The sequence below is a fragment of the Acinonyx jubatus genome, chromosome B3, assembly GCF_027475565.1.
Source record: "Acinonyx jubatus isolate Ajub_Pintada_27869175 chromosome B3, VMU_Ajub_asm_v1.0, whole genome shotgun sequence".
In the NCBI taxonomy this organism is placed as follows: Eukaryota; Metazoa; Chordata; class Mammalia; order Carnivora; family Felidae; genus Acinonyx; species Acinonyx jubatus.
The window spans coordinates 1,893,313-1,915,952 of record NC_069386.1 but is presented as its reverse complement, the minus strand read 5'-3'; the positions used below and the strand labels follow the sequence as shown (position 1 = coordinate 1,915,952).

The following is a 22,640-nucleotide window of genomic DNA, read 5'->3' as shown; positions in this document are numbered from 1 at the left end:
GCGGGCAGAATTGCTGCTGTGCTGTGGGTCTGGCCATTGTCAACGCCTCTTCCGCGGCCGCCCGGGGGACCCCCTGCTTACCTGATCCTGCACCGTACGACTCGCCGTCTACACCCCTCCCGCCCCTCTCCGTGCGTTCCATCTGCACATCCGTCCGTCTGCCTGTCGCTCGCGGAATCTGGTAAAGCCATACTCTTCCCCGGACCACGGCCTCCCTTTATTGTGGCTTGTTATAAAAATGCCACTTAGAACTTTCTGCTGCCATGGTCACAGCAACAGCCCTTTGCTGAAGACCCTGTCGGCTGGAAGATGAGAATCTGGGCATGGAAGCCGACACCAGAGCGAATTTCTGTGCCTAACACGGCGGGGAGGCCTTTGGGTTTGACGGGGAGACGGGAAGGAGCGTGGCTGGGAGACTATCCGGGAGAGGGGGAAGGGAAGAGAGAGGGTCTGGCAGGGCTGGACACTGAGGACACGGGAAGTATGGCACCCGGACACGTTTGAGGGCGGTTTCCGCCCTATTTTGTATGGAGTGTGCCATCAAATCTCCCTTCGTAAGGCTGCCAGAAAGTTCTGCCACGTTCGCTCATGCTCTTGGTGGACGTGGACGAGAAAGGGACAGAATCGGCGAGACGGCGAGCGGTTGTCAGAGGCAACTGTTTTTGAACAGTCGCTGCCCCAATTTCCCCCGGAGAAAGGCCTTTCCCTGCTCCCCACCTGGAACACGGAGCACGGCCTGGGCTCCCCACCACCGACACCAGCCCCCCAAAGAGGCCCTTTCTCTCTCAGAGAAGCAGAAGTTGAAGCCGAGCAAAGCTCAGCGTATTTAACCCTTCGGTTTGGGAGGCAGAAGCCGTCGGGCGCTGTGGGGCCAGGAAAACACACCGGCAGCGGAGAGGGCGGAGACATTTTCCAAGCTCTTTTTGGTTGAAAAAGAAAAATAGAGAAACGCTTAATACGAAAAATCACTTCCCCCTCCCCTCTAAATAGGTCAAGCCTGAGCCTCTTTTGACGAGCAAACCAAGTTACACGTGACCTGTTTTGACGTCTCCCAAGCAACAAAGGGAGTTAACATTTTAAAAGGACACTTAAAAAAAAATGTAGATATTTCCATTTTTGCCTAAATGTATTATTATTATTATTTATTTATTTATTTCTCTTAAAACAGCTCCATAGTTCTAGATGGGGCAAGGCTCTGATCTGTCTAGACAAGCCGTGGCCAACAGGGAGGCAGAGAAGAAGAGACGGTGACACGAGAAAGACCGTGATGGGTGTAGCACACGCCTCAAGGTCCCTGAGGAAGGACGGGAGACCCTAAAGAGATCCAGGGTGCCCACAATCCTGGAGACACCGGTGAGCATGCGTTTCATGGATGTCTCCAATTCATAAACAATAAAATAATATCATCTGTTTCCAGGCCGTGTAGACACTTTGCAGATTCAGACCACCCGAAGACAGGCTGCTGGATCGCACATGCTCGAGACAAACTGGACGCATCTAAGGGCCAGAGAAGCACGGACTGGCTGCCCCTGGAAGGTGAGGTGGCCACGAAGGGCACTGACTATCACTCGGGCCCAGGACATTATGATGTCACGACTGAGCAAGTAGTGATCGAGCTCCCACCCTGTCTGTGTGTGGGCGAGGCTCCAGTGGAGGCAGCGACCCCCTTCTCTGCCTAGAAATTCCTGCCTGTTCTTCGAGACTCTGCGAAGAACTTCCCCAACGCTGCCCACCCCGGTCCAGCTGTCACTATGCCTCTTCTGTGCCCACTGTATCACCAGGCATGCCACAGGGACTAGGGTCGTCTTTGTGTCTTTAAGAGCCCTTGGAGGGCAGCGTGTCTGTAGTCCGGGAGCCCAGCATGGGGCTGGCATCTAGGAGGACCTCAGGATGTGACTGGTGAATGAATGAATGAATGAATGAATGGGTGAATGTTGGCCAACATGGACCCACCCCATGCTCTACTGGAGGGGGCCGGCTGGAACATTACCAGAAACAAAGGATGGATGGTGTGACAAGAACGCGGAGGGACCCAGAGGAAAATGTGATGCGTCCCCCAAAAGCTGCAGGTGCTCAAGGAATTGCTTGGTCTGGGCCCCACTTATGGGTAGAATTTTACTAGGGAGTCACCTGTGGCAGGGACGTTCCAGGCAGAGGGATAGCAGGAGGGAAGGCATGGCGACTCGGGGTGACTTAGGGTAGCTTCACAAGAGCACAGGAAGAGACTTGGTCGGGGAAGGGAGGGCCGGGGCAGGGGTGGAGCTGAATTGCTAACCCCACTGAATGCCCGGCCAGCAAAGCTTGCTACACCTGTCTCTCTCTCTCAGCCCCTCCCCTGCTCACAATCTCTCTCTCTCTCTCTTCCTCTCCCAGCCCCTCCCCCTCGGACGATCTCTCTCTCTCTCTCTCTCTCTCTCTCTCTCTCTCCAATAAAGATTCAAAACATTTTTTGGTCCAAGACATATAATCTTCAAAAATGGAAACAGATCCCTATTTTGAAAAATAACACTTCATGACCGTAAGAAGACACACACACACACACACACACACACACACACACACCACGGTTTATTTTAAATCGACGCTTCAGAAACCCGTAGGGTCTGACACGGTAACTTACGGGCAGCGTAGATCAAAGAGTGAATTACTCATGACCACGAGTGTAATAATATAACTTCACGCCCGTGGAAATCGTTGCTAAAAATGGGAAGGGCAAGATTTCTGAACCCGGTTTTGCAAAACAGAAGCAGGCCCCCTGGCCGAGCTCACGGCACACGGTATATGCCAGGCATGTGCACCCGCCTCGGCAAACGCATTCCTGGCCTTCGGGCCAGAGCAGGTGACGCTTAAAACAGGAGCCGTGTGGATGGCCACGGATGGGAAGTGTTGGCGACAGGTTCTTTCTATCCCTGTCTGGCCCTCGCCGTCACCCCACTTCCAAATCCACCTTTCCGAGGGGCCGGGAGAGGCGGGGGAAGGAATGTGCCCCTCCCCCCCCACGCTTCAAAGAGCCCCGTGGCCACAGCTGCACCTGAGCCCCTCCGAGAGGAGGGACGACAGGCCGCAACCCGGGGTCGGCCCGGGGCCACCCGACACCCGCCGTCATGCGTTCCTACCGCGAAGCCCTCTTGCGTCCAGAGCTGTGGGTCTCTGTAAAGAGACAGAGAACCAGGGGGCTCGGGGAGCCCAGACACCCCCGCTGGGCTTCGGAATCGCGGGTGTCCTCCACCCTGGTCTCCACCTGGGACCCCGGCGCAGAGAGGCCCGTCTCTCCCTCCCCACTGCCTGCCGCTCGGCCCTGGAGGAGGCACACTCTGTCTGGGCCACCGCTGCCTTGCCCCCGAGATCCTGAGTCCACACGCCCCACAGCCCCACCCCCCCAGCTAAGCCCGAACCCAGGCTCCTGTGCCCCGCAGGACACCGGGGGCTGGAGCACTGGGAAACGGCACGGCCCGCTGGGCCCGCCACACTTCATTCGGCACTACCTGGGGACATTTCCCAAAGGGCGGCCTCGCAGGCTTTCTGTCCCCTCCTGCCCCCCGCTGCCCCTGTTCTGTCCCCTCCTGCCCCTATTCTGTCCCCTCCTGCTCCCCACTGCCCCCCGTTCTGTCCCCTGCTGCCCCCATTCTGTCCCCTCCTGCCCCCCACTGACCCCGTTCTGTCCCCTCCTGCCCCCCGCTGCCCCTGTTCTGTCCCCTCCTGCCCCCCACTGCCCCCCGTTCTGTCCCCTCCTGCCCCCTGCTGCCCCCTGTTCTGTCCCCTCCTGCCCCCCCCGCTGCCCCCGTTCTGTCCCCTCCTGCCCCCCACTGCCCCCGTTCTGTCCCCTCCTGCCCCCCACTGCCCCCATTCTGTCCCCCGCTGCCCCCTTTCTGTCCCCTCCTGCCCCTGTTCTGTCCCCTCCTGCCCCCCGCTGTCCCTGTTCTGTCCCCTCCTGCCCCCCGCTGCCCCTGTTCTGTCCCCTGCTGCCCCCCACTGACCCCGTTCTGTCCCCTCCTGCCCCCCGCTGCCCCCGTTCTGTCCCCTGCTGCCCCCGTTCTGGCCCCTCCTGACCCCTGCTGCCCCGGTTCTGTCCCCTCCTGCCCCCCGCCGCCCCCGTTCTGTCCCCTCCTGCCCCCATTCTGTCCCCTCCTGCCCCCCACTGCCCGCCGTTCTGTCCTCTCCTGCCCCCCACTGCCCCCGTTCTGTCCCCTCCTGCCCCCCGCTGTCCCTGTTCTGTCCCCTCCTGCCCCCCGCTGCCCCCGTTCTGTCCCCTCCTGCCCCCACTGCCCCGGTTCTGTCCCCTCCTGCCTCCCACTGCCCCCGTTCTGGCCCCTCCTGCCCCCCGCTGTCCCTGTTCTGTCCCCTCCTGCCCCCCGCTGCCCCCGTTCTGGCCCCTCCTGCCCCCCACTGCCCCCCGCTGCCCCCGTTCTGTCCCCCGCTGCCCCCGTGCTCCTTTTGAACCTCTCCGCATGCCCTCCTCGAGCTCCATCGTGTCCTTCACGACCTTGCCTGAAGCTGCAACCCTCACGCAAGGCTCCTTCCTCCTCCTCCCGGGCCAAACACACAGAGCCCTCCCCAGGCCACCTGCTCCCCACATCTCCCATTCGCCTGGGCCGGGAGCTGGGGGGCCACCATCCCCTAGACCAGGGGTCCTCACACCTCACCCTGCGTCATCTCCGTGACCCCCGTGTTGTAACTGCTTCTGGACGGACTTCTGCCTAGACACGAATGCCGGGAGGGGCCAGGTCTGGGTCCACCTCGTGGCTAGTGCCCCATTCTACAGAAGGGGAAACTGAGCCTCGGGGAGGACTACAGACACGCCCAGCCACACCGCCGGCAGGCAGCGGAACCAGGGCGGGAGCCACGTCTCCCACCTCCACACAGCTCACCGTCCCGTGACATCACCCAGCCCAGAGGGTCCCGGTTACGTGACAGCCCAAACGTAAAGGCGATTTTGTTGCCAGTCAACGCAGCTTCCAAAGGGCTCACGGGATGGAAGAAATCAAACGCAGGGACTGTCCTGCGAGAAACGGAAGGCACTCGTCCCCGGGGCGCCTGGCGGGCTCCCTCGGTAGAGCGTGAGGCTCTCAATCTCCGGGTCGTGAGTTCGAGCCCCGCGTTGGGTGTAGAGAGGACTAAACATAAAATAAAATAAAGATATCCATCCGTAAGGCCACTCGGCAGCACCCCGTCCCTGCCCACACCGCCCTGGGTGGCAGGGAGGGCACAGTGACTGGCCCCAGCAGGTTCCAGGGCCCCCAGGACTGGCCTTAGCCACCGGCAGAACGGGGAGTCAGAGAAATCACAGCTCCAGAGCCAGAGGGACACCTCTGGGACGTCCTCATCAGGACGTCCTCTTACTCCCTCCTGGGCTCAGTCTGACACTGCAAGAGACCAAAAGCCCCAGGTACAGGCGCAACCGTGCGTTATGGGCTGGCGCTGGCCAGAGGTCGCCGTAATGGCTGCAGAAAGCCGGGCTGCGATCTGTTGCCGACAGATGGGTGTGAAGGAAACTGAGTCACCGAGTGTTGGGTGAATGACGAACAGGAGTGGTGACCAACGCGAGCCACAGGCGGCCGTTAGAGTGAGCGGCCGCCAGCCCAGACCAGGACCCCGGGCCCACGCAGGGCTGTGACGCAAAGGGTCTGCTGTGCAGAAGCAGGCAGAACCTCCGGAGCCTGGGTACCCACGGGGAGGACGCGTGCGATCGCACACGCGTGTGCACGCACACACCCCGCCCTTCTGCTGTGCCGTGCAGCTCCCCCAAAGACCACGCCAGGGGAGACCCCTCCGGAGACCCCTCTGTAATCACGGGACCTGTGGCACAGGAGGGGAAGAGTCATCCCAAAGCTATTTCTGCTTTCCTGAGCGGGTCTCATTCTACTAGGCCTTGCTCCAGAACACCCCACGCGCGAAATCCATAAATAGGCGAGGGAGACTGTGTTCCCATTTCCGGAGAAACGTTCACCCCCACGAGAGGACAGTCACGTTACAGGTGGCTGGTCACAGGAGTCCATGAAAGGACAAGCAAGGTCCAGGGTCCGACACAACGCCGTTCGCATCAAGCTCAGTGATCAAACTATTCAAATCGTTTACAGCCTTGCTTAGTTTGGACAATTCGATAGTTGGGCCAGACCTCTTCCTTCCGGATTCCGGTACTTGGTGTTCTGAAGAAGTCTTGGGGCCAACCAACGTGCTTTCCTTTGCACGAAATTCTTTTTTTTTTTTTAATGTTTATTTATTTTTGAGAGACAGAGGCAGAGCGCAAGCGGGGGAGAGGCAGAGAGAGAGAGAGGGAGACACAGAATCCGAAGCAGGTTCCAGGCTCCCAGCTGTCAGCACAGAGCCTGACGCGGGGCTCGAACCCACGGACCGTGAGATCACGACCTGAGCCGAAGTCGGACATTTAACCGACTGAGCCACCCCGGCACCGCGTGAAATTCTTTTTTTAAGAAATCCTCAGGAAATGCCTGTTTCCTGTGCACCTGACAAACAGCATCCCATCGGGACCTATCTATTTGGGATTCTGACAAGTTTATCTCTCTCTCTATATATTCCATCTAGTTGTAGATCTCTGTTGCAGCCTTCTGGAGACGGGGAAGAAGGGAAGGGGACGATTCAGATTTATTGTGGAAATGCCACACGGTAAACGGACAGCAAATTAACTTGCCAGCTGAGAGGTTCAGCAGTTCCGGGGGGGACGGAGGCAGAGTTCCCACGAGCCTCCCCTCCACCGTGCCCTGCCTGAATTCCTCCAGGTCTCAGCTCCTATCACACTACGTTTGACTGTCTCCGTGGCATTTTTCTGGGGACTGTTTTTTTGAAGTTCTTCTCGGATCACCATCTTTGGGCTGAAACTTGTCTGGCTGTAGTGTGGTCTGTGTTTATAGGCCCGGGTTTTTTTTCTTCTACCTCACGCCCGTGGTGATGGCCACATTCTCTGTGTCTCCGCCTCTCTCCCTCTCTCTCCCTCTCTCTCTCTCTCTCTCTCTCTCTCTCTCTCTCTCACCCCAGCTACAGAGAATTGAGCTCATCACTGCCTCAGGTCAGGGGACAGCATCACCACTGGGGCGGCCCGGTGATGGTATCACTTTCACCATCAAGTGTGAGGGGACATTCGCGGTAGTCCCAGGTCGCACTCAAGTGTCCCTCTGCTAAAAAAGGCAGCATCCAGGGCCACTCAGGATGACGCAGCCCCAGAGAGAGGCCGAGTGTCCCACCGGTAACTGGCCAGCAAATGCGTTCTGTGGATGATGCCAACGTGCAGCATCTGGAGAAAACGTACTATCCTGTAAAATCCACGGTCTTGCAGGCAGGAACAGACATTCTTTAAAATTCCCCTCCTGTGCCCGCAGCAGCCTGACTCCCAGAAGGCGCTGGGGCCACTACAGGTGAATGACGGCGGTGGGCGGGTGCCCTGGGGACAAGGGAGGACGGCGAGGCTCCCACGCAGTGGCTCACACAGTTGCGGGAGGGAGCCTGGAAGGTGGGTCTGTGCGCGTCGTGCATGCGGGAGGAAGGCCGGGCGGCGGTCTTTCCTTTCGTCGTGAAAGGTTCCAGCTGCCGGGACCCTAAGGGGCCCACACGTACGTCAGGCAGCCTGCGGTGGTCGGGACGGCGGGAGCGTGGCTTCGTGGGTGGGGGCTGCCCGCAGGCCCCTAACTGGGGAAAAGGGAAGCGTCCTGAAAGCCCAGGGGTCTCCCGTCTGCCCTGCCACACTGCCTCACCCCGGCCATTTGTGCTGAGGCCTGGCTGGGGCTCTCAGCACTTGGGGCTGAAATAGCGGGTCAGACAGAGGCCGTCCCGGCCCAGCCCCGTCCTGGAAATTCTTATGAACATTTCCAAGAATAAGAAGAGAAAATAATGCATGCTCCGCGGAGGGTGGGGGGGAGGCTGGGGCCTCGGGGGGAGGCTTTTCACGCGTTCAGCCCGGTAGTTCCCGGCGTGTGTCGTCACTCACACCGGTCACCCCCCGCCCCCCCCCCCACCGAGCCTCGGTTCCCTCGATGCCGCCACAGGTCTGTTGTGAGCGTTAGCCAAAGAGACCACACGCGCGCGCACGGATGCACACACGTGTGCGCACGGGTCCACACTGGTGCACACGCACGGCACAGGGACACGGCGCCCACCTGGCACGCGGGAGGCACTCAGGGACTGTCTTCATCGCTACGTGGGGACCCCGAGGCCGCCGAAACCTGTACTGCGGGTTTGCGACGACGGCCCGTAAGAGGAGCCACGTGGGTGATGTGGGGGTGCTGCTTCCCCCTCCTGCCTCCTCCTCTGGCTGGTGGGGACAACACACAAACCCAAATGGAGCTCAAAGGATCCACTTTACTCAGGCTCTCTGGTAACAGCTAGTTGGAGAATGCTCTAGAACGTCATTCATCCTAACTCGAAGTGATGAAACCTGGGCCTACAGGTAGGACCGACCTTCTTCTACTGGCCCAGGGAGGTCACTTTTCACCTTTCGAGCCGGAGAAAGTGGGCTGACTGAATCTACGCCCTAATGGTCTGCTTCCCACACAGGAAGGGGACACGTGAGGTCCCACCTTCCCCCAGAAGAAGGGAAGGTCAAAGGCAGTGAGTCCGTCCCAAGTAGAAATGGTCTGTCAAGGTCTCGGTGAACCACAAGCCAGTAGGACGAGGCAGGATGGGGGGGCCTGCCAGTCTAGGCGAGGCGGCTGACGTCGGAACAGGGTGGTGGGAGGGGGAGGCTGGTGCAGACAGCCCCCCCACCCCCCACGGAAACAGAGGCCAGAAGTTCCCCGCAGCGCCAGGTCGTGGCGCGGTGGCCGGGGATGCAAAAGCTCCGGCGCCCGCGGGGAGGGAGGCCGCGGGTCTGTCTGCAGCAGAGGATGCTGGGGGATGTCCACTCGGGTCCCAGGAGGAGACCTGAGGACTGCAGGAATGCCAGCTGAGACTCTGACAGGGGCGACTCACCCGGTGGCCGTTCCAACCGCGAGCCTAGAAGGTGAGAGCCTGAGGCGCGGACAAGAGAAGGCTGGGTGCCTGCAGAGGCCAGGAGTGGGGGAACCAACAGCAGAGGAAGAAGGTTCCGGCGGGGGGGGGGGGGCGGGGGGGGGTGAGCCAGAGCTGGGAACAGGGCGGGGTGAGCCAAAGGCGAGGCAAACACCCCTGGCTCCCCGTCTCCAGCGCCTGGCAGGTATCACTAAGCAAACACCGCGTCCTTTCCCAGGGACCCCGCGTGTGCCGTCACCGCCCTGCTCCCCCGAGTGATGAACAAGACCGAACCGCCGTCCCAGGCCTCGAGAAAAGCCTCCGGCGCCAGGGAGCTTCGGGCCCGCCATGTCCCCGTCACATCCGCCGGGCCCCTCCCTGGTGGCCAGCCGCCTCAAAGTCCCGGGGCCTGCACACCGGGGGCCGCATCCCAGCCCTGGCCCTCACCAGCGGTGCAGGTCCCGCCTGTGAGATCGGGACACAGCTGGTGGCGGGGGGCACGTGTGGGAGTTCCCACACCTGGCCAGCCGGGCGTGCACACGGCGGACGCCGAAGAAGGGTCCGTTCATCGTCCCCGTTTCGCCCCTGGGAGGCCCCCTCATCTGGACCTCAGCCCAAATAGAGCGCTCACGGAACATTCTGACCCCTCCCCCCCCCCCCCCCCCCGGTCTCTCTCAGAAATGACGAAGCTAAGATTTGCTGGATGGGGCTCAGCCGGTAAGAGCTCAGCTGGCAGAGTGGAGCCTCCCCACGTCTGCGTCCAGGGGACCCCCGGCGGTGGCGTGGGTGTGTGAGGTCACGGAGAGGAGAGGGCACCGAATCTCCAGGGCCCGTGGCAGGGAGAGGCCTCTTGGCCCAAGAAGTCCTGAAGGGGCCACGGCAGGAGGCCTCCGTGCAAGGAGCCCAGAGAGCAAGCGATTTTCTTGGGATCACACAGTTACTCAGTAGCACAGCCAACACGGATACTGGCCCCCTGACTCCCGGTGCCATGGTCCCCACCCCCCCCCCCCGGGTGTGACAGTTTCCCGAACTTGGCTCTGATGCCCGACCATCTGTTTGGAGGCCGCCCCGCCAGCGAGGTGCCCTGGGTGGAAGCTGATGGAAGCCGACGAAGGCGCAGAAACCACACGGCATCCTGTCAGGGGGAGGGATCCTCTCCAACTGGAAATGTCCTCATTTTATGCCACAAACAACAAGACGGGAGGAAATAAACCCAGACCATTAGCCAAGTGGCGCCGCCTGCTTCTGCAAGGACCGAGCCCCCGCACCGGCCGTCATTACGGGGCAAGTGGCGGCTTTAAGCACAGCACCGACCCTGCTAACGTCAGGTCAGAGCTCTCGGCTCCGGGCTTGGCCACAATCTCTTGCGTCCTTCCTGTGGACAATCAAGGTGGGGACAAGGGCTCGTGCAAACAGAGTCCCCGCGAGAACCAGTCGACGGGCACTGACAGGGAGCCTTGTGATGCCACACCCAGGGGACCTTGGCCCCGGTTTCGGAGACCTGATGCCTGGCACAGGCTGCGTTTGGCTTGGAAAGGGACGGGGCTGTGACCACACGCCAGAGCGGGCCGTCAAAACACCGTGAGGTCATTGCAAACATCAACCTCCCTCAACTTCCTGCAAGGTCTCAGACGTGGCGGCCCCAAGGACGACCGCGCACTCGGCCAGGACCGTGCTTTGAGCGCCTGTGGGGAGCCAGGCCCCGGGCTCAGCCCCGAGGCTGGTGGGGAACACGACACCAGTGAGGGCAGCTGTGCACAAGGAGGGTCAGCTTCTCGGCCTTGTCTGGGGGCATCTGTCGGAGCAACAGGATGCTTCTTTAGGCTCGACCAGATCCACCAGCTGTCAGACACAGGTAAGGTTTGCACGAGTCGGCACGCCTTCATTTATTCTCAACTCGGGGATGAAACACAATCCAGCCGGCGGACCAGAGCCTCCAACTGCCCAACCAGGAGGAAAAGGAAACCACCCACATCACCCTTCTTGTGCCCAATGGCCAATGGCCGTCTTCCCACACGGTGGCTCTCGGAAACCCGAGAGCTTCCCAGAGCCCCTGACTTGCCTGCCTTCCAGCCCCAAGGTGAGGCAGAAAGGCCCACATGGGGACTTCAGAGACCCCCTTCTGGGATGTGCCCAGAGCGGAACCTTGAGTTCGCTCCCCCTCCCTCGGCCCCAGGTCTGTTCCGTGACGCTGGGCACGTCAAAGGTAGCCCCTGAGAGGGAGCGCCCTGGCAGGGAAGGAGACCCGGGAGGAAGTAAGTGGTCCTCTCCCCTACCAGAGCCCTCACCCTCACCCCTGCTCACTTCCCCATCTCACACCCTGATTGAGCAGCAGCCCTGTCCTCTCCCAGTAGCCCTGTCCACCACCTCTTATAGACCTCTAGAATCTGTCCCCGTCACTGGGTCACCGTTCTTTTCTTCTGGTTGAGGGAAAAAGCCTCCGAGCTGGTCTCCCTGCCCTGATCTGCCTTCTCCCACCCAACCCGTGTGGCTGCCAGAGCCATCTTGCCCAAATCCAAATGTACCCACGCCTGCCTCCTGCTCACGCTCTCTCCATGGCTCTCAGTCGCCTCTGGGCCGGAACTCCTGAGCGTGACCCTTTACAGCCCGGCCTCTGCTCACCTGCCCGGTCACTCCCAGCACCACTAGACGAAACCATCGCGAACAACGTAGAAATTAAACTTTCTGAATACAACAAGCCGGGGAGAATATGTTCTCCCACGCTCCACGCCCCGCGAGACTCCAAGCCACCTCCGTTCCGCCCTCCACCACGCAGTCGGTGGCGGTCTCCTGATGGGGTGGCACATTCCAAGGGGCCAGGGAGGGGCGAAGTCCACCCCTAAAGTCTGAGCAACGAGCACGGAGCCTGGGGCACGGGAGACGGTCAGTACATGTTGGCCGAATGGAACGCTGGTTTGAGCAGTCCCTTTCTAACTGCTGCCTTCTGGAAGGTTTTCCATTGTTGCAACGAAGCCCAAAGTTAGCTACTTTTGAAGCACCCTACTGCATCCTGAACCCCATTGTCAGATGGGCTTATTCGGTGCCTACAATTGCTCTAAGCGTGGCCATGTCTTAGTTCGTTGATTGTGCGCAGCAACCCAGTGCCTTAGGTGCTATTATAATCTCCATTTTATGGGGGAGAACACTGGGTTTGCAAACCAGTGGGAAAGATTTGCCCCAAGTTACCTGGTCTTCACTCCCCGGGGTCAAATCCAGACCCACTAGCTTCTATACCCTGCACCTTTAGCAACTCTTATCACCCCATTTCACAGACGAGGAGACGGAGGCTCAGAAAGTTCAGGGAGATGTTCAGGGCCACACAGCTTGCAACCCCCTTGTTGAGAGCCACCACCCTCCCCGCATCTGGTGATCAGCCCCGTGGCTCGGGAGGCTGAGAAGAAAGGACTGGATGTGTCAACAACCAGGTCCCCAAGACCCCAGAAGAGCAGGAGAAGCTGTGAGGACAAAGGACGCACTGTCCCCAGTCCTCGGGAAACGTATGCCGGCCAAAGGAAGGAAGACTTGGGTCCTGCCTGGATGTTCTTGGCAGTTGGGGATACATGTGACTCACGGTATTTATACAGAACAGGCCGCCCACGTTCCTCTGACCTGCCTGGGTAGCAAGGCTACCACAGAATACCAGTGCCCGAGAGAATTCCAGATTAAACAAAGGAAAATCAATCAGGGAGAAGAGACACACACACGCACACACGCACAGAACAAAAGGTGGCATGGTTTCGCACAGCTCCTCAGGATTCTGGAAGGTCCAGAGCGGGAGCTGTGACTTTGCACAGGGGTGAAGGGCGAACACCGCCCCGTCACGCCGGGCAGTCCGGGCACCCCCACTCCCATCCTCGGGCCCCCCGCAGAGGCCTAGAGTTTTCACACGTGCCTCTGAGTCCCGACCCTGACCTAATGGGGCCGAGTGAGCAAGTCTTTCCACTTGATGGAGCCGCCGTTTCCCCAACCACAAAATCGGGTTATCAAAACCCACATCTTGAGGTTCGCTGCGAGGACCCATGAAATAATGCACAGCGTGGCGTGCGGGCCTGATACATAGTAAGCGCTCAATAAACGTGGCCCCGCTCCCCTCCCCTCCCCCGCGTAAGAGAACATCCTTCTCTCCCCTCAAATGGTAAAATGTCCTTGCCCGCCATGTAAGTGATCAACGCCCCCACCTTCCCGTCCTGAGTGCTACAGAGAGTGAGGAGGGGAGTACAGGACGTGCCCCGGGGGCCCTCGTGCCCGCGCCCTCACCCTCGCTCCAGGGCACAGCCTGTCGTGACCAACACACAAACAGGGGTGGCAGAGAAACCCGAGGAAAAGCGATCTTTGCAGCACAGCCACCGGCCTCCTGAACAAAGCAACGAGCGAGCTGGACCCAGCAAGGCATCCGGGAGCACCCCTGAGAGTGACCATCGGTCCAAACGCGGCCCGAGCCTCCCGCAGACGGAATCCGCTCCCCGGCGTGTGAGGCGGCCAACGCCAAACCTTGCGTCTCTCCACCGCTGCTCCTAACCGCACGGGGACGGCCATGGCATCTATGCAAGAGGGGAAATGGGTGAGGCCAGTCTGAGAATTATATAATCCTCCATTTTCAAAAACAGGACTGGGTATTTTTGGAAAGAACTGGCAGGGCAAGCTGCTTAATAGCCTCTCTGGATGGCCTGCGGAGACTCAGAAAACGGCTCTCTCTCTGGGGCTCTAGAAAAATGTGCTCCCCGGTACAGCCGAAGAAGGACCAAGAGGCCACGCTGGCTTGAGCCGCTGGAGACAGGCGCTTGGCTCTGGGACTTTGCAGACATAGGGGAAGCCTGTAGAAGCCTGGGCCGGCTCTGCAACGCACCCTGGGCGGAGGGGAGGCGGGAGCCGTCCTCCCGCGGGTGTCTACGGGCCGACCCCTGCGGCAGCTCCTGCCAAGCCCCCTGGGGGACACAGCTGGTCAAGGATGACAAAGGCCTGGTGGCCACTTCCGCTACCCCACTTTCTGCTCCCGAGCCAGGCATGGCTAATCAAGCACAGCTCTCCTCCTCTATGAGCTCCAGACCCAGCCCTTCCCACAATTCCCGAAGCCACCCACAGTCACCGGGAACTGGCGGGAACCAGGTGACACTTCTTGATTCCGTGGGCAGTAACTAGCAAGCCGCACGCGGGCGTCAGTTTGGGTCCCCGGTGTGTCACGTCAGGATACGGACAAGCTGCTGGATGAGGGGAAACCTTCCCATTTGTCGATAGCAAGTGCTTTCGAGTACGTGACACCTTGTCAAAATTAAAGCCACCCACAAATACTCAGGTTCGCCCCTCCTATGGGCCCCTGGTAAGTCGGCACCTCCCTACCCCCTCTGAAGTCGCATGATCATGTGACTCGACTTGGGCAGAAGTGACATATGTCACACGCATGAAGGTTTTTTTTTTTAATGTTATTTGTTTTTGAGAGAGACAGAGACAGAGCGCGAGCGGGGGAGGGGCAGAGAGAGAGGGAGACACGGAATCCGGAAGCGGGCTCCAGGCTCCGAGCCGTCAGCACAGAGCCCGACGCGGGGCTCGAACCCACGAACCGCGAGATCGTGACCCGAGCCGAAGTCGGACGCTCAACCGACTGAGCCACCCAGGCGCCCCCACCCACGTGAAGTTTTAAGAGCCAGCGTATGGCTGGCCGCGTGCCCCTCCCCCCACCCTGGTGGTCGCAGAAGTACCCGCTGAGACGGAGCTCCCACCAGCGTGGGGCCCTGAGCGGCCACGGTGGGCAGTGCCTCCTTGCTGAAATTTATGTTCCCCGATCAGACCATTTTCCCAAGAGGTGGGGCATGTTAGCAAGTCAGAGATCTCACTGAAAAATGAAATAGTACTTGGAAATTGACCCAGAAACACCAAAATTATTTCCAAGATGACCGAACACAACCATTTAAAAATAAAGCCAGAGTTTACCACCACGGCCTCCTACGTGAAGGGCCTGGCTCATCTATGCAACGGTCACCCGAATCCTCAGATCCGGCCACACCCCAGCCCTAAATGTCCCCACGATGCTCTCTGCCTTTGCTCGCCATTATTTGTGGAGATCCTGTTCCCTCGGAAGCAATATCCAGTTATTTAAAACACGACCTCCCCACTTCTTTTCTCTGCAATGACAGATAAACTAAGGTTTCGGGAAAGCCTGCCCCCGGCCTTCCACACCCCCAGCTCCCAGCTATATATAATCATAATAATTATATCAGCTAATGTGCCATAATTTTAGCTCCTTCTTTCTACTAATGGCTTTCGGTTCGTATTTCTACGATAATAGCCTTATCGTAAACCTTTTACTGTCAGCCAACAACGTTTGTTTTCTGCAAACAGAGTATATATTACAAACATCGAAATATAATAACAGATTTCCCCTTACTGTCTTCAGGCATGTAAATAACACCTGTCCGGTGAAGTCACGAAGTCATGGGGGGAAGGAGCCGTCTCCTCAGCTCTGTTTGTACCTCTTCTCCTAGAGGCAGGGTGTGCAGCTCAGGGTTCGTTGGTCAGCTGGTCTGTGCCCAGCGCTGTGCCTGGGGCTGTGTGGACGCCATATTCTCCCGCCCCCATGTCATGCCTGTCTCTCTCTCCCGAGCTCCCGTCCCACCCCTCCTCACACAAAGTGAGCAGAGTTCAAATCCAGCCGACCGGCCCAGGTTGGAACACCGGAGGGGGAGACAGACTCAGTTTGGGTGGAGGTGGTGAGGGACTCTAGCAAAGGAATTCTGACACCAGAGTGATGGGGGAAGGCTTCCTGGAGGAGGAGCAGGCTTGAGCTGGGCTGGGGGGCCTGGCTTGTTTGCGGGGCAGCGGGAGGGCTGGCCTGAGTGAAGCCAATACCAGGCGGGGAGGAGGGGGGAGGGCGAGACCGTGAAGGTAGGCATACGTGTCAGCCTGAAGGCATTCCCAGAGAAGGAGGCAGGAAGGGGCCAGAGGCAACGCCGGAACAGAGTTTCTGCCTCCCCCAAAGCCCCGATTCTGTGCTTTGGAGCTTCCCCTCCCTGGAGAGGGGCCCGTGGGAGCCGGTCCAACCTGCCTCTCCTCCACCGACGGGAGCACGGAGAAGGGAGGCCTGGGGCCCAGGGCCCCGCTGCGGTGGACGGAGCACGCGGGGCCTCTCACCCTCCCTCCTGCTCCCTGCACCAGGTGAACCTTCCAGGCCACCGCGCACACTTTGTCCTGAGACCTTCCACACCTTTTAAAACAGAACAGCACCAGCTTTCACTGCAAAACAGCACTGCAAAGGGTTTGCTTTAGAAAGTCGCGGTCTCTCTTTCCCCGCTTGGGAGTGTTAAGCATAAATTTCAATGTGGAAGAATATTGGAAAGAGGGCACCAGTAATGGACTCATCCCAGGAAAAGTATTTATTCTTGCCTTGCCTCGGCCAAGGAAAGTTTCTCTGCTGGAAAAAGCACCTCACCATCCACCGAGCTGTATGGCAAAGATTAAAAATAGAAATAAAGAAGCAATTCTGACGTGTTTATCATTTTCCCTTTAACTCCTAGCGTTCTGGAGCTTTTCCCTCCTGCTTGGAAGAAAATCGTATTTCTTAAGGCTTCCAAGGAGTATCCCACTAATAAAACGTGGTGTCTCTCTCTCTCTCTCTCTCTTTTTTTTTTTAAAGGCACAGGCCTGGTCTTTTTAATTAGAGGATGTTTATTCTGGCCCTTCATTTTTATAACTGGGAAGCAAAGGCAGAGGAAGGAAGGGGGAGAAAAAGGCCCACCGAGCACCCACTTGGTTCCAGGCACGGTGCCGTGGTTTTCCGTGTGTTCCGTTGCGGGATCCCCATGGCCACGCTACCTGGAGGGATTCTTGGCCTCCTTTTCACGATCGGCGGATCTGAGGTACAGTCGCTAAATGACTCCGCACGTGACACACACAGTCCGGGCCAGAGCGACAACCAGAAGTAACGTCTGTGACACGTAGCCTACATCGCACGGTCTGGTGCGTCCGTGACTTCTCCAAGGCCGAGTTGGGCAAACCGCGGTCCGGGTCGGCTTCACGGTTTTGCCTTCGCCCCGAGTCCCAGCTCAGGGCTGCAGAGCCGGCCGAGGAGTCCGGGACCGACAGACTCGCCCCGTCCCATCCCTCAGCCCGTCTGGTCTTCCCCACGGCCCTGGTGGCTGGGCCAGGCAGCCACACAATGTCCACTGGGTCAAGGAGGAAGCAGAACTGTAGAAAGGACAAGGGGGTTCCCACAGTCACAGAGAAGAACCTGGTCCTTCTTCCCACGTTCGTCCGGTGTGTTTTCCACGGAACCACACACAGACTACAGAGGGCGGGCTTTCCCTGAGGTGGCGGGGGAGGGGACAGCCTCCCCAGACAAGCGAATCCCTACCGTACTCTCATCGCTGCGACCGGTCGGCGCTCGGGGACCGGACTGGGGGGCTGTCCACCTGCACTGCCCCTGCCCGTCCTGGGGGGAGGGGAGACAGCACACGCAGCCAGATGTCGCTGCCGTGCGAGGTCCACGGCCCTCGGGTGAGGCCCACGAGTGTGCACGCGTGGGGAAGGAGGCGTCGGGTTGGTGCCACGGGCTCCGTGGCATCCCTCACCCCCTGGTAGCGCCCCTCTCCTCACCCACATTTCCCCTGCAAACAGGTGCGGGACACGAGGGGAGGGGACCCGGCACGTGCTGGACGCGCCAGGGAGCTTCTGCTCAACACGGTGCATGAGGAGCTGGGCGAGAGGACCCCGGGGGAGGACGGTGAAGCGGTTCCCAGAGAACCACACCGATGCGCTCAGGGGGCAGGCGAGGGGGGCGGGGCGCCCCCAAGGACAGACGCAGGGATGCCGCACAGGCAAATCGAAGACGGACGTGTGGTTCCAGCACCAGAAAGGAAGGGGATGGAGACCGGGGGGTGGCATCTGCTGAGGAGGCCGGGCCAAGCCACAGGCGGCTCGGGAGTCAGGCCCACTGGGTGGGATCCCGCAGGGAGAAGGCTCCCTGCTGGGGCCTGGGCCGTCCCCCGGCCCCTGCGGCCCGGGCCACAAGCACACGCACGCTCAGCGGGGGCCATGGGGTGCCACTCGCTGCTTTGCTCCGGCCCAGGTAAGCCTCCTGTCGCTGAAAAAGGGCTGAAAATAGGGGCGCTTGGGTAGCTCAGTGGGTTGAGCATCCAACTCTTGATTTCAGCTCGGGTCATGATCTCGGGGTTCCTGGGTTTGAGGCCCGCATCAGGTTCTGTCCGCACTGGCAGCGTGGAGCCTGCTTGGGATTCTCTCCCTTTCACTTTCTCTCTGTCCCTCCCCCCGCTCACGTTCTCTCTCTCTCTCTCTCTCTCTCTCTCTCTCTCTCAATCAATCAATAAATAACTGACTGACTGAAAAATAAAAAGGGCTTGGCATGGGGATCGTTTCCTAATGTGAAAAAAATATCAAATCACCATAATGTGCACCTGAAATAAATAGGATATTATATGTCAACTACAGTTCAATTTATTTTTTTAAATTTTTTTTTAACGTTTATTTATTTTTGAGACAGAGAGAGACAGAGCATGAACGGGGGAGGGTCAGAGAGAGGGAGACACAGAATCCGAAACAGGCTCCGGGCTCTGAGCTGTCAGCACAGAGCCCGACGTGGGGCTCGAACTCACGGACCGCGAGATCGTGACCTGAGCCGAAGTCGGCCGCTTCACCGACCGAGCCACCCAGGCGCCCCTATAGTTCAATTTAAAAATTAATGAGAAAGAGGGAAAAAGAGGAAGGAGGGAGGGAGGAGAAAAGGAAAGGAAGAGAAAATGAAAACAAAGGAAAGAAAAGAGAAGAAAAATAAGGTAAAAAGGGGCCTATGAAACATTCTGCCGACGCAGAAGACAACTATCTCACCAGAGGCCAGAAACAAGTGAATTTGACAAGGTATCTAATTTACCATCTCAGCAAACTCCAAGGACACCCGGGCTTACGAAACAAAAGCCCAAAGACGAGGCGATGAGACAACAGGACACAAAAGGTAGCTGCTGGAGAACAGGTAAGGGGACACTGGGAGCTCGCGGGGACACCGAAAGGCGGCCGGGGGACCGAAACCTGCAGCGGGAGGAGAAAATAACAGAACTAACACTGGAGAAAAGAGCCTTTTGGAGGAAGCCCTGGGCGGCCCCCGTCTCCAGTCCTGCGCCTTTGCTGTGCCCCGCCTCCACCCCGGCCCAGAGCAGACCCTCCAGGCCCCCTGAAGGCCCTCGGTGGGGGGGGCAATGCTCCGCCTCGAGGCCTTGGGGGGTGCGGAAGGAGAGAAGGACTCCATCAGGTGGTGACAAGGAGCTTGGTCTGGAGGAAGCGGGAGTGATGGGGGAGGACCAGGCCGGAGCACAGACACACCCGCGGGAAGCCAGGAAGCCCTGGCCACAGGCCAGAGCGTGACCTTTGGGCTGCTATGGATGGGAGGTGGCCTCTCGGCTTTGACCGGTATACCTTCAGTGCTGCAAAATATGCAGCCAGGTGCTGGAGACACCCCAGCAAGCGAAATATGCCCCCCCCCCCCCATCCTTTAGAAGGCCATAGGCCACTGGGTTTTCTGTAGGGGAGAAAAAACTCTCAACTTGGCCTTTCAGAAAGACACTTGTAACGGATATAAACTCAATTCATACTTTCACAGCATCAAAGTTATTCCGGGCAGCATGGTTGAGACGCCGGCTCTGAAATGATCTGCCTGCGTCCAAATCTGAACTGTCCCACCCTGCTGTGTGACCTTGGGCAAGTGACTTCACCTTTCTGGTTCTTACCTCTTAAAACAGCCCCGCTGCTCCTAGCACAAATGATGGTGACCATTCTGTTAACCTCTCTGGAACAGTGGCCTGCTTCTGGTCACAGAGGGGCTCATTAGCTCGCTCAAGGTCAAGGGGGGGGAGAGTTGCGATTATTTTTTAGCCTTCACCTTCTCCCTTTATCGCCAAGAGGCAAACGCCTTAGTAAAAATACAATCAATCGTGCATCGTGAAGGGGCAAACGTGGCAGCTTGCTCTGACGCTCATCTTCCTGGAGTGGAGTGTGAGTCTGGTGTGGGCTTTCCCCATTCTTGACCCTATCTTGAACAAAGCACCTGCCCCGTCCCTTTCCACGACAGGCGTGTCAACCTTTCAAGAGAAAGTGCGTGTGATCACTGCCAGGCCTAAGCTAGGCGTTTGGTAACCGTGCGATCCATCCCATGGGTTTTCTTAGCCTGATAAACGAGACCTCGCCATCTGCTCTCCTGCGCATGAAACAAGACTTGACTAGACCCTTTTTATGATCGTCTTTAACTGTAAATTTGGCTGGTCTGATCAGGGAGCCAAGCCCGCCCGTAGAAAAGCATGAGGTTTCTCTCAGTACAACTTGAAACATCAAACGTCCCTGGGAGAGGCCGGAACGGTGGCGAGGAAGAAAGCGGTTCCCGTTTCCTGAGTTCTACGATGCTCTGCGCTTTGCACCTGATAGGCCTTGACTCAGGCAACCCGCAGAACAGTCCCACAAGCAGGCCCGATGGGGTCCGTTATACAGGGGCCAAACGCGAGCCTCGGCAAGGGCAGGGAACTCACACGAGGCCACGCACCCGACGGAGGATTTGAATCTAAGTCTGTCTCCGAAACCCACGCTCTTTTATACCAGCCCATAGTACTAACCGGAGGGTAACGGGGGTCTACAGGGATGACCCGAAGCCTCTGATCAAAGTTAGTCTCAGAAGGACACAAAGAGAAAAGCGTTCAAGTGGTCCCTCGGACGCTGGCCACCCAGGAAATCATCACCCTGCTGAACAGCCACTCCCAGGGCTCACGGACGTCAGCCACAGACACGAACAACGTTCTCGCTGATTGTGAACTGCCAGAGGCCATGACAGAAGTTCTCTGGTGCTCAAAGCAGCTGGTCAGATTCTGCCAGAGAAACCAAGGCGTTTGTGGACCGTGTTTAAATCGGGTTCACGGAGGGGCGCCTGGGTGGCTCAGTGGGTTCAGCGTCCAACTCCTGATTCAGCTCAGGTCATGATCTCACGGTTTGGGTTCGAGCTCCACATTGGGCTCTGTGCTGATGGTGCAGAGCCGGCTTGGGATTCTCTCTCTCCCTTTCTCTCTGCCCCTCCCCTGCTCGTTCTTTCTTTCTTTCTTTCTTTCTTTCTTTCTTTCTTTCTTTCTTTCTTTCTTTCTTTCTTTCTTCCTTTCTTTTTTCTTTCTTCCTTTCTTTTTTCTTTCTTCCTTTCTTTCTTCCTTCCTTTCTTTCTTCCTTCCTTTCTTTCTTCCTTCCTTTCTTTCTTCCTTCCTTTCTTTCTTCTTTCTTTCTTTCTTTTCTTTCTTCCTTTCTTTTTTCTTTCTTTTCTTTTTCTTTCCTTCCTTCCTTCCTCTTTCTCTCAAAAAATAAATAAACTAAAAAAAAGTTGTTAAAAATAAATAAATCGGATTCACAGAAAGCGTGACAGGAGAGGAGACACGGTCCATTCAGCAAGGTCGCCTCTGGCACGTCTACACTTGACCACGTCCGGGAGGGAATGAAACCAGTGCCATCGATCGCTCCCTGTAGAACTGTGCTCTGGGTTCCTGCGGTCCCTCAGTCGCACCGGCCGAAAGGTCACACACACACACGGACAACCACGGCACTTGCCTCCTCGGTGATACAGGGACATGTGCAGCAGGCTGTCCCTGAGAATGACACAGCCTACCCACCCTCTCTTTCCCGCCTTCCCCAGACTTGGTTAGCCCCTGTCCCTTCCTGACACTCTCTTCTATTCGAGGATTTCTCGCGTTGAATTGTAACTGCCCGCTGACTTTTCTGTCCCCCTCCCCTCTAGAGCTCAGGCAGGTTAGGGGAAGAGGCCGTATCCTAGAATCCGAGTGCCCACCGCGGGGTCTGGCATGTGGTCAGCATTCAAGCACGTTTACTAAATCAATAAGAAAGACAGTGTCAAGGTGACGGGCAGACTGATGGAGAGACAGGTAAATGAGCGGAAGGCAAGTTGGGTAGGAAGTATTTAACCAGCCACACTCTTTCCCAGATTGCTTCAGAGGCTGGCCTCACCGTATGAACGTTTTCCCGGGTAAAGGAATATTCTTTTACGAGATTTTAAACAGCTACAGAGCCGGGCGTTAAATGGAGACACAGACACTGACTTAACTTCTCCCCTACTGCCGAGCATTTGGGAAGTTTCCAATTTTTCATGGTTATAAACATCGTTTACAAAAATTCTTATAAACGCATTCTTGCACTCTTCCCTGATACGTTCTTCAAGATAAGGTCCCAGGAGTGAAATCCTCGCCTTTCATGCGGTGCCTGTTTCTCGGGCTTCTGCGGCACCGGATTCTCCCTCCAGCGTTACCGGAGGCCGCTCGGGCCCGCACGCGGCCGCAGCCCTGCACCGAAGAGGCGTCAGCGACTCACTCACTCGTGCACTTGCAATGCCCAACACTCCTACCTGTCATCCGGTCCCTCATCACCGGGCACGTCTTCATGTCTCCTTGCATTCTGAGACAGCAGCGCGTGCTGTAGCGCGATCAACATCAGGGGCAATTTTCAGCAAACCCTAATTCTTTCTACTTGAAGGCCTCCGAGCGCCTTACTGGTTTCCTCACACGGACCCTCCAGCCTCCCCCCGTGTCCCTCCACTCCAGCCCGACGCCTCTTGGGTTGCAGAGTTGGTCTTCTCTCGAAGGGAGCTCCAACTACCTTCCCTTCCATTTCCGGTAGCCACGTCCTGCATCGTTCCTTCTCCGGCTCTTCAGGGCCACGGCACCTTC

At 58.1% G+C, this 22,640-nt stretch overlaps 1 protein-coding gene and 1 non-coding gene across 3 annotated transcripts in view; both read right to left on the bottom strand.

Moving 5' to 3' along the window:
- The window catches only part of CEMIP (cell migration inducing hyaluronidase 1), a 126,715-nt gene that overhangs the window by 80,877 nt on the left and 23,198 nt on the right, over positions 1-22,640 (bottom strand). The gene's annotated exons all lie outside the window — the stretch shown is intronic.
- TRNAR-UCG (transfer RNA arginine (anticodon UCG)) lies at positions 14,467-14,551 on the bottom strand. The gene has a single exon. It is a non-coding gene; the product is annotated as a tRNA-Arg (tRNA).